At 37.8% G+C, this 13,584-nt stretch overlaps 1 pseudogene; it reads left to right on the top strand.

The window, feature by feature from the left end:
• The first annotated feature begins 10,525 nt into the window (after window positions 1–10,525).
• LOC114023795 lies at window positions 10,526–13,339 on the top strand (annotated as a pseudogene).
• The last annotated feature ends 245 nt before the right edge of the window (window positions 13,340–13,584 follow it).

Raw genomic sequence — 13,584 nt, forward strand, 5'->3', positions numbered from 1 at the left:
ATAGATAGATAGATAGATAGATAGATAGATAGATAGATAGATAGATATAGATACACACATATGTTTGTATGGACATATATATGAATATACACATACACACACATATACGAAACATTTTAAAGTTTGCAGACTGTCTTATATAATCTCATTTAAGCCTCTGTAAATAAAGTTGTCTAGGTAAGGTTATCACCATTTTAGAGTCTCAGAAACATTAAATGACTCATCTATTGCCAAATTGCTAGCAAATATCATTGATAGGATTTTAATAGATGCCTATTTCCATGTTCACACTTTTCCCACTAGAGAAAGTTGCTTTTCAAAATTAACTAGGAAAATAACAATATCAATAAAATTACGTGGGCAAGTTTGGGGGTTTGGTAAAAAGTTCTTGCAGCAGGAAAGTTTCTGCTCCAAAATAGCAATGCTATCTGTCCCACTTACCTAATAAAGGCTAACCAATCAAACCACAAGCATTGATTATATATTTCTTATGTGCTAGACACTGTAATAGTCAATGGGTACATAAAGGAAAAAATGAAACAGTCCCTGCCCTCGACATTTCATTGGAGAAGATAAAATTCACATATATTAGTATATTCAAAATACATGCATAATAAATACCAGGCTTTGGGGAGCCACTGCCAGCTAGGAAGGTCAGGAAAGCCTTCACGTGTAAGGTTGTTGTAAGAAGCATGAAATTTGATAATTTGCAAAATCTGCCTTTATTCTCATACAAATATGTCTCATAACAATAAGCAATGTACATTTGGTAAACATATACTATGGAAATGGAGTACAATTATAGGATAAGACTTACTAAAGTATGTATCTATCACAGTCACAGCACACTGTCTAATACTTGATAGGTACTTAATAAGTGCTTATTGACTTATGTTGACTAAAATAGATCTGAGTCCTGGGTGTTAGTCCCAGGGCAAGAAGGAGCAATAGCACACCGCTGCTTGTGGCCACATTGGAGCAGGGACCCTTGTCATAGTTTCAGGGCACAAAAGAGTACTTGTGGTCATTCAGACCAGAGCACAGGCCAGGAGGGTAGTAAACACACCTCTCCTTAGGTCACCTTAGAAGAACTACAGGTCTCTAGAAATATCTCTGAAAATAGCTGCACAAAACCCAAGAAGCTTGGAATACTGAGCCCTCCACTCTGGAGGCAGATCCCTACTTTAACAAAGATTTAAAAATCAAGAAATAGGCTGAGAAAATAAGCCAACAGCAGAAAAAAATTCTGACCATAGAAAGTTACTATGATGACAAGGAAGACCAAAACACACTCAGAAAAAGATAACAAAGTCAAAGCTCCTACATCCAAAGCCTCCAAGAAAAATATGAATTGTCTCAGGCCATGGAAGAGCTCAAAAAGAATTTTAAAAATGATGTGAGATAGGTAGAGGAAAAATTGGGAAGAGAAATGAGAGTGATGCAAGAAAATCATGAAAAATAAGTCAACAGTTTGGTAAAGGAGACACAAAAAGATACTAAAAAAAGTAATACCTTAAAAAACAAACTAGGAGAAAAGACAAAAGAGGTACAAAAAGCCAATGAGAAGAATGCCTTAAAAAGCAGAATTGGCCAAATGAAAAAAGAGGCTCAACAATTTACTGAAGAAAAAAAAAACTCCTTAAAAAGTAGAATTGAGCAAATAGAATAGCATGTACAAAAGCTCAGTGAAGGAAATAATTCCTCAAAAATAAGAATTGATCAAATGGAGGCTAATGACTTTACGAGAAATCAAGAAACAATAAAACAAAGCCAAAATAATGAAAAAATAGAAAATATGAACTATCTCATTGGAAAAGCAACTGACCTGGAAAACATATCCAGGAGGCATCATCTAAAAATTATTGGACTACCTGAGAGTTATGATCAAAAGAAAAATCCTAGACATCATCTTTCAAGGAATTATCAAGGAAAACTGTCCTGATATTCTAGAACCAGAGGGCAAAATAGAAACTGAAAGAATCCTCCAATCACCTCCTGAAGGAGATCCCAAAATGAAAACTGCCAGAAATATTATAGCCAAATTCCAGAGCTCCTACATTAAGGAGAAAACATTACAAGCAGCCAGGGAGAAACAATTCAAGTACAGTGGAGCCACATTCAGGATAAACACAAGATTTAGCAGCTTCTACGTTAAAGGATCAGAAGTCTTATAATATGTTATTAGAGAGGGCAAAAGAGCTAGGATTACAACCAAGAATCACCTACCCAGAAAAACCGAGCATAATCCTTCAGGGGGAAAAATGGATTTTCAATGAGATAGAGGACTGCAAGCATTCTTGATGAAAAGACCAGAGCTGAACAGAAAATTTGACTTTTAAATGCAAGACTGAAGAGAAGCATAAAAAAGTAAACAGGAAAGGGAAATCATAAGGTCAAACTGTTTACATTACTACATGGGAAGATGATATTTATAACTCATAAGAACTTTTTTTTCATTATTAGAACTGTTGGAAGGAGTATATATAGACAGAGGGCACAGGTTTGAATTGAATATGAAGGGATGATATCTAAAATAATAAAATTAAGGGTCAAGAAAGAAAGGGAAAAGGAGAGATAGAATGGGATAAATTATCTCACATAAAATAGGTAAGAAAAAGCTTTTATAGTGAAGGGGAAAGGGGGGGAGGTGAGGGAGAGTGAGTGAACCTTACTTTCATTAGAACTGGCTCAAAGTGGGAATAACACACACACTCAATTGGGTATAGAAATCTATCTTACCCAATGCGAAACTAGGAGGGGAGGGGGATGAAAGAGGGATGGGCTAATAAAAAGGAGGACAGATTGGGGGAGGGGATAGTCAGAAGCAAAATGCTTTTTAGAAGGAACAGGATGAAAGAAGGGAGAGAATAGAATAAACCGAAGGGGAGGATAGAATGGAGGAAAATAAAGTTAGCAATAGTAATTATGAAAAAAATCATGAAATAAGTTTCTCTGTGAAAGGCCTCATTTCTCAAACATATACAGAACTGAGTCAAATTTATCAAAGAGCCATTCTCCAATTGATAAATGATCAAAAGATATGAACAATTTTCAGATGAAGTAATCAAAGCTACTTATAGCCATATGAAAAAAATGCTCTGACTCACTCTTTTTTTAAAATTTCTTTTATTTTTAACATGTGTTTTTAAAACTTTGGGTTACAAATTTTCTCCCTCCCTCCCTCCCCACCCACCCTCATTTAAAAGGCAAGCACCTTGATATAGGTTATAGATGTGTAGTCATGCAAAACACTTCCAAAGTAGTTCTGTTGTGAAAAATTAAGTATATTTCCCTTCATCCTATCCTACCCTCCATTTATTCTAGTTTCTCTTTTAACCCTGTCCCTCCTCAGAAATGTTTGCTTTTGATTATCCCCTCCCTCAATCTGCCCTCCCCTCTATCAACCCACTGCTCTCTTGTCCCCTTCCCCCCTTATTTTCCTGTAGAGTAAGATAGATTTCCATACCCCATTGTGTATGTTATTCCCTCCTTAAGCCAAATCCTATAAGAACAAGATTCACTCATTTCCTCTCACTTTCCCCTATTTCCCCTCCACTGAAAAAGCATTTTCTTATCTGTTTCATGTGAGATATTTTACCTCATTCTACTTCTCCCCTTCTCCTTCTCCCAGTATAATCTTCTCCCACCCCTTAATTTTATTTTCCAGATATCAGCCTTCTTCTTCAACTCACCCTGTGTCCTCTATCTATCTATCTATACAGACATATAATTTTTTCCCTCCCACTACCGTAATACTGAAAAAGGACTCATGAGTTACAAATATCATCTTTCCCAGCAGGAATGTAAATAGTTAAGCCTTAACAAGTCTCTTATGATTTCTCTTTCCTGTTTACCTTTTCCATGTTTCACTTGAGTCTTGTTATTTGAAGGTCAAATTTTCTATTCAGCTCTGGTCTTTTCCACAGGAATGCTTGAAAGTCCTCTATTTCATTGAATGACCATTTCTTACCCTGAAGGATTATACTCAGTTTTGCTGGGTAGGTGATTCTAGGTTGTAGTCCTAATTCCTTTGCCTCCAGACCCTTAATGTAGAAGTTGCTAAATCTTGTGTTATCCTGATTGTGTTTCCACAATACTTGAATTGTTTCCTTCTGACTGCTTGTAATATCTTCTCCTTGGCCTGGTAATTCTGGAATTTGACTACAACATTCCTAGAAGTTTTCTTTTGGGGATCTCTTTCAGGAGGTGATCGATGGATTCTTTCAATTTCTATTTTGCCCCCTGGTTCTAAAATATTAGTGCAGTTTTCCTGGATAATTTCTTGAAAGATGATGTCTAGGTTCTTTTTTGATCATGGCTCTCAGACAGTTCAATAATTTTTAAGTTCTCTCTCCTAGGTCTATTTTCCAGATCAGCTGCTTTTCCAATGAGATATTTCACATTCTCTTCTATTTTTTTCATTCCATTTGATTAGTGTTACAGTGCCTTGATTTCTCAAATTGTTCCTAGTTTCTAATTTCTCCATTCTAATTTTTAAGGAAGTATTTTCTTCAGTAAGCTTTTGGACTTCCTTTTCCATTTGGCTAATTTTGCTTTAAAGGGCATTCTTCTCCTCATTGGCTTTTTGGACCTCTTTTGCCATTTGGGTTAGGCTATTTTTTAAGGCGTTACTTTCTTCAGTATTTTTTTGGGTCTCCTTTAGCATCACTCTCAGTTTTTTCTCTAATTCTCTTACATGCTTCTCAAAATCCTTTTTGAGCTCTTCCATGGCCTGGGACCAATTCACATTTTTCTTGGAGGCTTTGGATGTAGGAGCTTTGGTTTCGTTGTCTTCTTCTGGTTGTATGTTTTGATCTTCTTTGTCATCAAAGTAAGATAATATAGTCTGACTCCTTTTGCACTGCTTGCTCATGATCCCAGCCAATTACTTGAGTTAAGGTAGGAGTCTGTTTCCAGTGTGGAGAATGTACTGTCCCAAGCTTCAGTGGTTTTGTGCAGCTGTCTTCAGAGATACTTCTAGGGACCTGTAAATTTTCAGTTCTTCCAAGGTGGTATGATCAAGGGCAAGGTGTTTACTCCTTTTGTGGCCTGTGCTCTGGTCTATGAGCACTCTTTTCTGTCTTGGAACTGTGAGGAAGGTTTCCTCTCCACAGTCACTACAAGCTCCACCACATTAGCACTCCTCCTCACCCCAGGACCACCACCCAGAACTGTGACCTAGATCCACACACAGGCAAAGCAAGAGAATTCTGTAGCAGCAGAGAGATCCCTGCAATCCCCCTCTAATCAGTCAGTCAATACCCCCTCAGTCTGTGGGCCGGAAGCTCAGGAGGTAGCTGCTGCCCCCACCAAGCTCGGGGACTGGAGCTGAGACCACCAGCTTCCCTCTCTCCCTGCTGACACAGACTTTTCCCACTGACCTTCCAAGCTGTCTTTGGCGTTCATGGGTTGAGAAGTCTGGAAACCACCACAGCTGCCCGCAATTCAGTCCTCTGAGGCCTGCTCCAGGGTGGCTGCAGCCTGCACGCCCACACTCCCCGCCCGGCACAATATACCTTCCCGATCAACCATCCAGGCTGTCTTGGGCTGGAAATTTGTTTTGCTCTGTCCTTTTGTGTGTTCTGCTGCTTTAGAATTTGTTTAGAGCCATTTTTTTATATTTATTTGGAGGGGTTTGGGGGAAAGCTTGAGCAAGACACTGCTTTTACTCTGCCATCTTGGCTCTGCCCCACCCCGACTCACTCTTGATTGGAGAAATGTAAACAAAAACAATTCTGAGGTACTACCTCACACCTATTAGATTGGCCAATAGGACAAAAAAGGAAAATGACCAGTGTTGAAGGAGATGTGGGAAAAATGAGGCACTAATGCACTGTTAATGGTGTTGTGAACTGATTCAACCATTTTGTAGGGCAATTTGGAACTATGCCCCAAAAGCTATAAAACCATGCATACCCCTTTGACCTAGCAATACCACTACTAGGTCTGTATCCCAAAAGAGATAAAAAGCAAAAAGGAAAAGACCTATATGTACAAAAATATTGGTAGCAGCTCTTTTCTGGGAGCAAAGAATTATGAATTGAGGGGATGCCACTGGGGAATGGCTCAACAAATTGTGGCATGTGATTATGATGTGTACTTCTAAAAATTTCGTTTCAACTTGACTCTAAACTTTGTTGACCTGAAGGAAATGGAATTAGAAAAAAAAAAAAAAGGTGATCTCTCCTTTTCATACTATTTGAACTATGTTTGTTAGAAACACAACCACCTTAGACTTTAAGGAAGGGATAAAAGAGCATTTTAGTTTACACAGAATATTTGCTTATGCAAAAGAAATCAGTTAAATAGCATTGATTGAAGGCCTATTGTGTTCCAAACTAGTACCAGGGAATGTGTCATGGTGTTCAAAGATTATTCTGGTATGCTGCCTTTTACATCCCTAAGATAGCATGCTTTTTTTTCTTTAACAGATATCCTTTTTTTAAAATAGTGTACACTATGAAAGTACCTCTAAGAATGTAAATGAGAATTTTTCAGAATAAGTAGTGTTGTGGAGTATTAACATTTAAACCTCTACTAATCCCTGAATAGTTCAGAATATCAATTCTCCTGCATCAGGATCCTGTAATATGCACAAAGAATGGTAAAAAAAAATGAGCAAGCAGCTTGGAAGACATAAATATATGGTATTTTCATAATACCAGTCTTGGTTGTTATACTACCACTATGAAGGCTGCTTTAGCAGTAGGCTCTCCATTCAAAGTTCTGTTTTTCCTGCATTGAGAACCTTTCAGCTTCCAGCTGAAACTATTAACAGAATGACTCAGCTAATGAGAAATTAATACTTAATTTTTAAAATTTAACCTATTTTTAAAGATGATATGTTTGACCATTAAAAAATTAATGGAAATAAAATGCTAAAAATTAAAAACCCTGCAGGGTTTCCCTTTGTCCCACAATACAAAAGATGAAATGATTTTTATATAATTTAGTGAAAGAAAAATTAATTTTAACAGTCTCAATTATATAGAACTTGCTGTTCTAACACATATAAAATGCAAAATACCTACATTTAAAAAAATTATAAAAAGCTAAGAAAAGTTTTATTTAAATGTAGGTCCTCCTCTACATAATATACAAGAGTCCAGTAGAAGCCTTCTGCCATCAATATTTTAATTTCATTTTCTGTTGCAGAAGTATCTTGAGATTTGATGAAGTAGCAAGAAAGATTACATATATTTATGTTTCATTTGTTTCAATGTCAACATATTTGATGTGCTACTGACAAGGGATAACGTCATTATGCTCAAACATACAGCTTCATGTAATTGTAATGCAATAGGAGGAAAAAATAGATGCACCAATCTGCCTGCCATTTCCTCATCCAGCATTTGCACTATCATTGAGATAAAATCCAAAGTGAGTGCTATAACCAGAGTTGAAAGGTTTTATAATGCTTCCTAAAATAAATGTCACAAAACTTGATTTATGTAACATACACTCCTCATATATAAATTAACATATGGGTAGCATATATAAATCAGGGCTTCTGACATTTATTTCATGATCCTCTATAAAATCTTCCAACTCTGCTTATTGTTCCTTTATATTTGTCTCAAACAAACAAAACCCCACTCAATAAGAAAAACTCCACATAAACAATAACCAAGATGGGGTACTATGTATCTGAAACTATTGGGAGTGAGCCTGCGTGCACGCGTGCACACACACACACACACACACACACACACACACTTTATTTATCAGAGATGATGTAATGGGATTTGATGAGCAGTAAATTTTGAAATAATTTTTGACCCTGTCTTCTACATCTGATGCATTTTCAAGATTTACTTAATCTTTCTGTGATATATTATTTTCTTTCCCCCCATCCCTCCCCCACTTACACAGACATTCACTCTCTTTCTGCTTATGGAATCAACCTATTGAATTTTCTACTCTGGAGGTTACGTACTTACCATTTTCTATTCATTTTGTGTTCATTTCTGCCTCTTCCTCCTACTGTATGTGCCTTTGGGCCTGTCATTTGCCTCAACAGATATGATTCCTCTCTTCCACTCCTACTCATTAAGCCATGTTCACCACCTCCCTTCAAAGCCTGTTTCAAAACTCTCATCTTCAATAATCCTTAGTTAATACCACCTGTCCACTCCTCTACTTTGCATTCATCTGACACATAATTCCTCAGTTTGCACATTCAGTTTATGACCGAATGTTGCTAATAAGGTTTGATCCCTTTAATGAACAAGTTAACTTTTACAGTGTGATAGATTCCACTGACAATCCAACCCAGATGGTTAAATAGTAAGGGCTGAGTGGGAGAAAAATGCATGGTTCAATCTAACCTAACAACTTACCCACTATAAACACACACGTTTGTGGGTGAGCTTCATGCAGAGTTAGAAATCCCCTATCAAGTAGGGTCAATTGCATCCTTGACCATTCAAGGAACCATTCAGTTCCTTAAAGACAGTGGTTATTATCACTTTTGTTTTTGTATAACCAACACTTAGCATAACGATTGACCCATAGTAGGTCCTTAATAAATATTTGGTCAGGATAATAGAATTGTTAGGAGAACAATTTCATACCTCCACCTTAATAATTAAAAAGTGACCAGTTGATTGAATCAGAGGTATAAACTTTGTGTGAATAAGGTCTAGTCATCTTTAGTGAATGAAGCAGACAATCAAATGCATTAAACTAAGTGCAAACGACCTAGTTACTCAAGTTGAGGAGGGACAGTGTTTCAAATCATCTGGTAATGAAATGAAGCTGAATAGGGAATATATTGGGATTGGCTGAAGAAACTCTGATAGGCTCTATGGAACTTTGTATAAAATAGCAAGCCCGTTCTGGAACTTAAGAACTTGAGTTTCTGGAAGCAAAAGGGGGAGAACAGTCCAGTCAAGCCCCTGAGAGGCAATCACTTAGGAAAAGGGAGAGAGGAGTCCTTGACTCCTCCTTCTATCTTTGACTAGAGGATAACCTTGTGGATTTTGATGGGTCAGATTATTTGGACTTTTTGTTGGCCTCCTGGCAATGAACTGGGAAAAGTAGTAGTTTATGAGTGCATCTGAATCAGAAGCCCATATAAAAACTGGACATACTGAGATAAGATAGCTTCAGACTTCTACAAAGAGTAGAAAGCTACAAAATACTTAAAAGGGGGGAGGAGGGGAAAAGGAAGAGAATAAACACTTCTTAGTGCCTCCTAGATGTCAGGCATTGTGCTAAGCACCTTACAAATATCTTGTCTGATCCTCATAACTTTGGGATGTAGGTGCTGTTTTTTTTCTTTCCTTTTTATATACTTAATAGTATTTTACTTTTTTCCAATTACATGTAAAGATAGTTTATTAACATTCATTTTTGTAAGATTTTGTGTTCCAAATTTTTCTCCCTTTCTCCTCCCCTCCCAAGACAGCAAGCAATCTAATATAGGTTATACATGTATAATCATATTAAACATATTTACACATTAATCATGTTGTGAAAGAAGAATCAGAACAAAAAGGAAAACTAAGAAAAAGAAAAAAAAACAAACAAAAAACAAAGGGAAAATAATATGCTTCAATCAGCATTCAGATTCCATAGTTTTTTCTCTGGATGTAGATAACATTTTCTATCATGAGTCTTTTGGAATTGTCTTGGATCATTATATTGTTGAGAAGAGCTAAGTCTATATAGTTGATCCTTGTACAATGTTGCTGTTACTGTGTGCAATGTACTCCTGGTTCTGCTCACTTCACTTAGCAACAGTTCATGTAAGTCTTTCTAGGTTTTTTCTGAAATCTGCCTGCCCATCATTTCTTATAGAATAAAAGCATTCCATTACATTCAAATGCCACAACTTGTTCAGCAATTCTCCAATTGATGGGCATCCCCTCAATTTCCAATTCTTTGCCACCACAAAAAGAGTTGCTATAAATATTTTGTACATTTGGGTCCTTTTTCCTTGTTATTATCTCTTTGGGATACAGACCTAGTAATGGTATTGCTGGATCAAAGGCTATGCAGAGTTTTATAGCCCTTTGGGCATAATTCCAAATTGCTCTTCAGAATGGTTGGATCAGTTCACAACTCCGATAGATGCTGTTCTTATCCCCATTTTAGAGTTGAAGAAACTGAGGTAGACAGAGTTTGAGTGACTTTCTAAGGGTCACACAGCTAGAAATTATATGAGACTGAATTTGAACTCATATCTTTCTGACTCCAAACCCAGTACTCAATCCACTGTGCCATCTAAAAGGCTCTTGGCACAACATAAGGATATAAGGATATAATATAAGAATATAATACAATATAAGAGATAGCATGTAAACAAATAGGTATGTATATCATATACACAATGCAAATGGAACACAACCTCAGGGAAGGAACTGGGGAGGATGGTGGGAGGCGAGACTAGCAATAACCCTTTGAGGGAGGCATAAATTGAGCTGAATCTTGAAGTGGGCTGGAAATGCTAAGATATAGAGGTAAAGGAGGAAGAACATTCCAGGAATGGGGGACAGCCAGTGAAAAAGTGCAAATTCAGAAAATGGAGTATCCTATCCAAGGAACAGCAGGAAAACTGCTGGCTCACACAGTACACGGAAGAGAATACAGTGTAAGACTAGAAACATAGGGACAGAGTTATGAAGGACCTTAAACGACAAATGGACGATTCTGTATTTTATCCTTGACCTAATTAGGAGCCACTGGATTTTATTGAGTACTGAGGCGACAGGGTCAGGCCTGTCCTTAAGGAAAATCACTTTGACAGCTAAGTGGAAGATAGATTGGAATGGTGACAGATATAAGATAAGGAGACTAAGCCAGTTTAATCCGTATCCCCTGGGTTTGGTCTGTACTTGTTGGGGAAGGGTGTGCTGGTGGTCTTATTTTTACCTTTTAAAATGGCTTTTTAAAAGCTAGTTGATTCTGGTTGATTAATGGATATCAACTGATAATCATTGGTAGAGACACACTGGGGCTTTGCTCTGGAAACCTGATTTGTTAGGGTGATCACAGGTTTGTGATTATAGCCCCAGAGCATGTGCTATATACTTACACATGCATGTGTATGAATATACACATACATATTTGTATATGCATTTATGTATTTGTATACATATATACTTGTATGTATCTGCAAATATTCTGCATATACAAATATGTATCTGTCTATATACACACGTACATATATATATTTATATGCATAATAAAGACTCTTTACCAGAAACAGCAAAAATTTCAGAATATGAGAAAGGGATTTTTGTTTTGTGAGTTTCTATCTTTCTAATGAATGTTTACAAGTAGGTTATTCTATGTTCTGTGAAAGAAGTTAGTTCACATTTTAGGTATTTATATAAATCTTTTGGGTGACTGACTATTAGAGTTTAACATTGGGCCCTAGCTCAGGTGCTGAAAGATGCTAGTTTTCTTGGTTCTTGACAAAAAAAATATAAAAGAAAATTATTGTACTCTAGAAAAATCTGTGGTGCTAAGAGAAGCCCTAAGTTTAAATAACAAAGAGGCACTGCAACTAATATTTAGTACCTCAAAATTAAATAATAAATATTGCAGACAGCCAGGAGATACTTTTCCTGTGTCAAGGAAAATCATTCTGGATTAATCAAAACAACACCTTCTTTACAAATAATGTCAAAGGAAAACTGGAATATTATTTTTAGAAAAGCAAAAGGTATTGGCATAATTTGAATTTAATTATTTTTTAAAGCAGCTTTCAGCAAAATAAAGAATTTAAGACATTCAGTCAGAACAAACCAGAAGTAAGCAGGGTATTTGACAGGCATACTCAAGTAAACAAATAGTGCTAGTGAGAAAAGACTGAGTAATTAAATAAATGATTTCATATTTACAGTAGTAGACATTTTTTTTTGTGGGGGAGGGAAGGCGGGGGACCAAGAGAACAAAGAGTCTAAAGTCACAATTTCAAGTAAGGTCAAATGAATTGGGGTTAGGTGGTATAAAGGAGTGAATTGGTTTAATATTTTCTTGGAGTAAAACATATTATCCTTCTTACCTAATCAACATTTTGTGGGCTAGAAAAAAGCAAGGGAAGAAACAAAAAGAATTGAGCTCAAAAGGTTTAGGAGTTGTTTACTTAATTATTTATTTGGGGAGGGGGTGGTTCTTTCAGCCTAGATGAATTTGAGACAGCAGGGACAGGGCATTTAGAGTGCTGACACTGGAGAAGATCTGATACAGCAATGGCTTAATTTGATCATTCAGCAGCTAGGTGGCCAAGCTTGGAGTCAGGATCTTCCTGAGTTCAAAACTAGTTTGGGACACTTATTAGCTGTGTTACCCTTTGCAAGTCACTTAATCCTGTTTGCCTCAGTTTCCTTATTTGTAAAATGAGCTGGAGAAGGAAATTGAAAATCATTCCAGAATTTTTGCGAAGAAACCACCAAATAGGCTCATGAAGAGCTGGACATTACGGAAAAACAACTAAAAAGGCTGGAGTTCGAGAGGACAGAGGAGAGGAAGGGAATTGGCGGAGGTTTCTCTGCACTTCTGCCGCTGTTGCTTGGCCGCGGTCTCCCCTCGACTGCCGAATTATACCAAGGTGTGAGTCTGGTTTTATTGAAGAGTTTCTGGAAGAGACCTGAAATACTGAAAATAGTTCCAAATCTGCTACAGCTCCCACGAATCAGAAGAGACAACCATTTGAGAATGTGGATCCGCATTTATTCTTCTTGCCAGAGGGCTATGAACAGTTTGCCTTTGGGATTTTTGATAACAGCTTTGGATTTCCCACATTCGGCTCTGGGGCGCAATCTGAGGAACAGGCCGGAGAGCGAACACCAGTCCTACCACCACTAAGGGCAGTGCAGCCACAGCCCCGCCTCACTGCACATGCTGCAGGCAGGCACGAAGGCGTCCCTACCTTCGAAGGGATTATTCAGCAATTCAATGAAATTACTGCACCTGCAGCAATACCAAACCTGGGATTGGGCCCTCGGGGTGTTTTGCATTCAAATCTATGAGTGGGGCCTATGAGAATGGCCTGGATGCTATCATTACAGAGCTCCTTAATCAGTTTGAAAACACAGGTCCCCCACCAGCAGACAAAGAGAAAAGTCACAGAGGAACACGTAGGTTCCGGGTTAGAAAGTCCTCTAGGCAAAGATGACTATACCCTGGGTGAAAATGTCCAGCAGTTACTTTGCAATCACACAGTCTTGTAACTGGAACAGCCCCATACCTGCCCAGTGTGTTGGAAAAGCTTAAGTGGACGGAACACTGCCACAAATCCCTGGGACTGCCAGGAATGAATTTTTCTTCCTCCTGTTCCTCTTCCTCCTCCAGTTCTCCAAGTAATGAAAACTCAACAAACAACTCGTGAATCTCTACCACCAGCCAGCCCAACAACCACCCCAGACCTTTTCCCCTATTTCCCCTTTGCCCCCAAAACCCTCCCCTGTCCATTGCCTATCTTCCTGGTTAGAGGGAGCAGCTAATCTTCCCCCACCCCACACTAAACCTAGGAGACAGAGTGGGGGAAAGGGGGAGAGAGCGGGAGAGACCCCAAGACCTTTCTTTCTCTTTCTTTCTTTCTTTCTTTCTTTCTTTCTTTCTTTCTTTCTTTCT

This window comes from Vombatus ursinus, unplaced genomic scaffold (assembly GCF_900497805.2).
Source record: "Vombatus ursinus unplaced genomic scaffold, bare-nosed wombat genome assembly UNPS02014818.1, whole genome shotgun sequence".
Lineage (NCBI taxonomy): Eukaryota > Metazoa > Chordata > Mammalia > Diprotodontia > Vombatidae > Vombatus > Vombatus ursinus.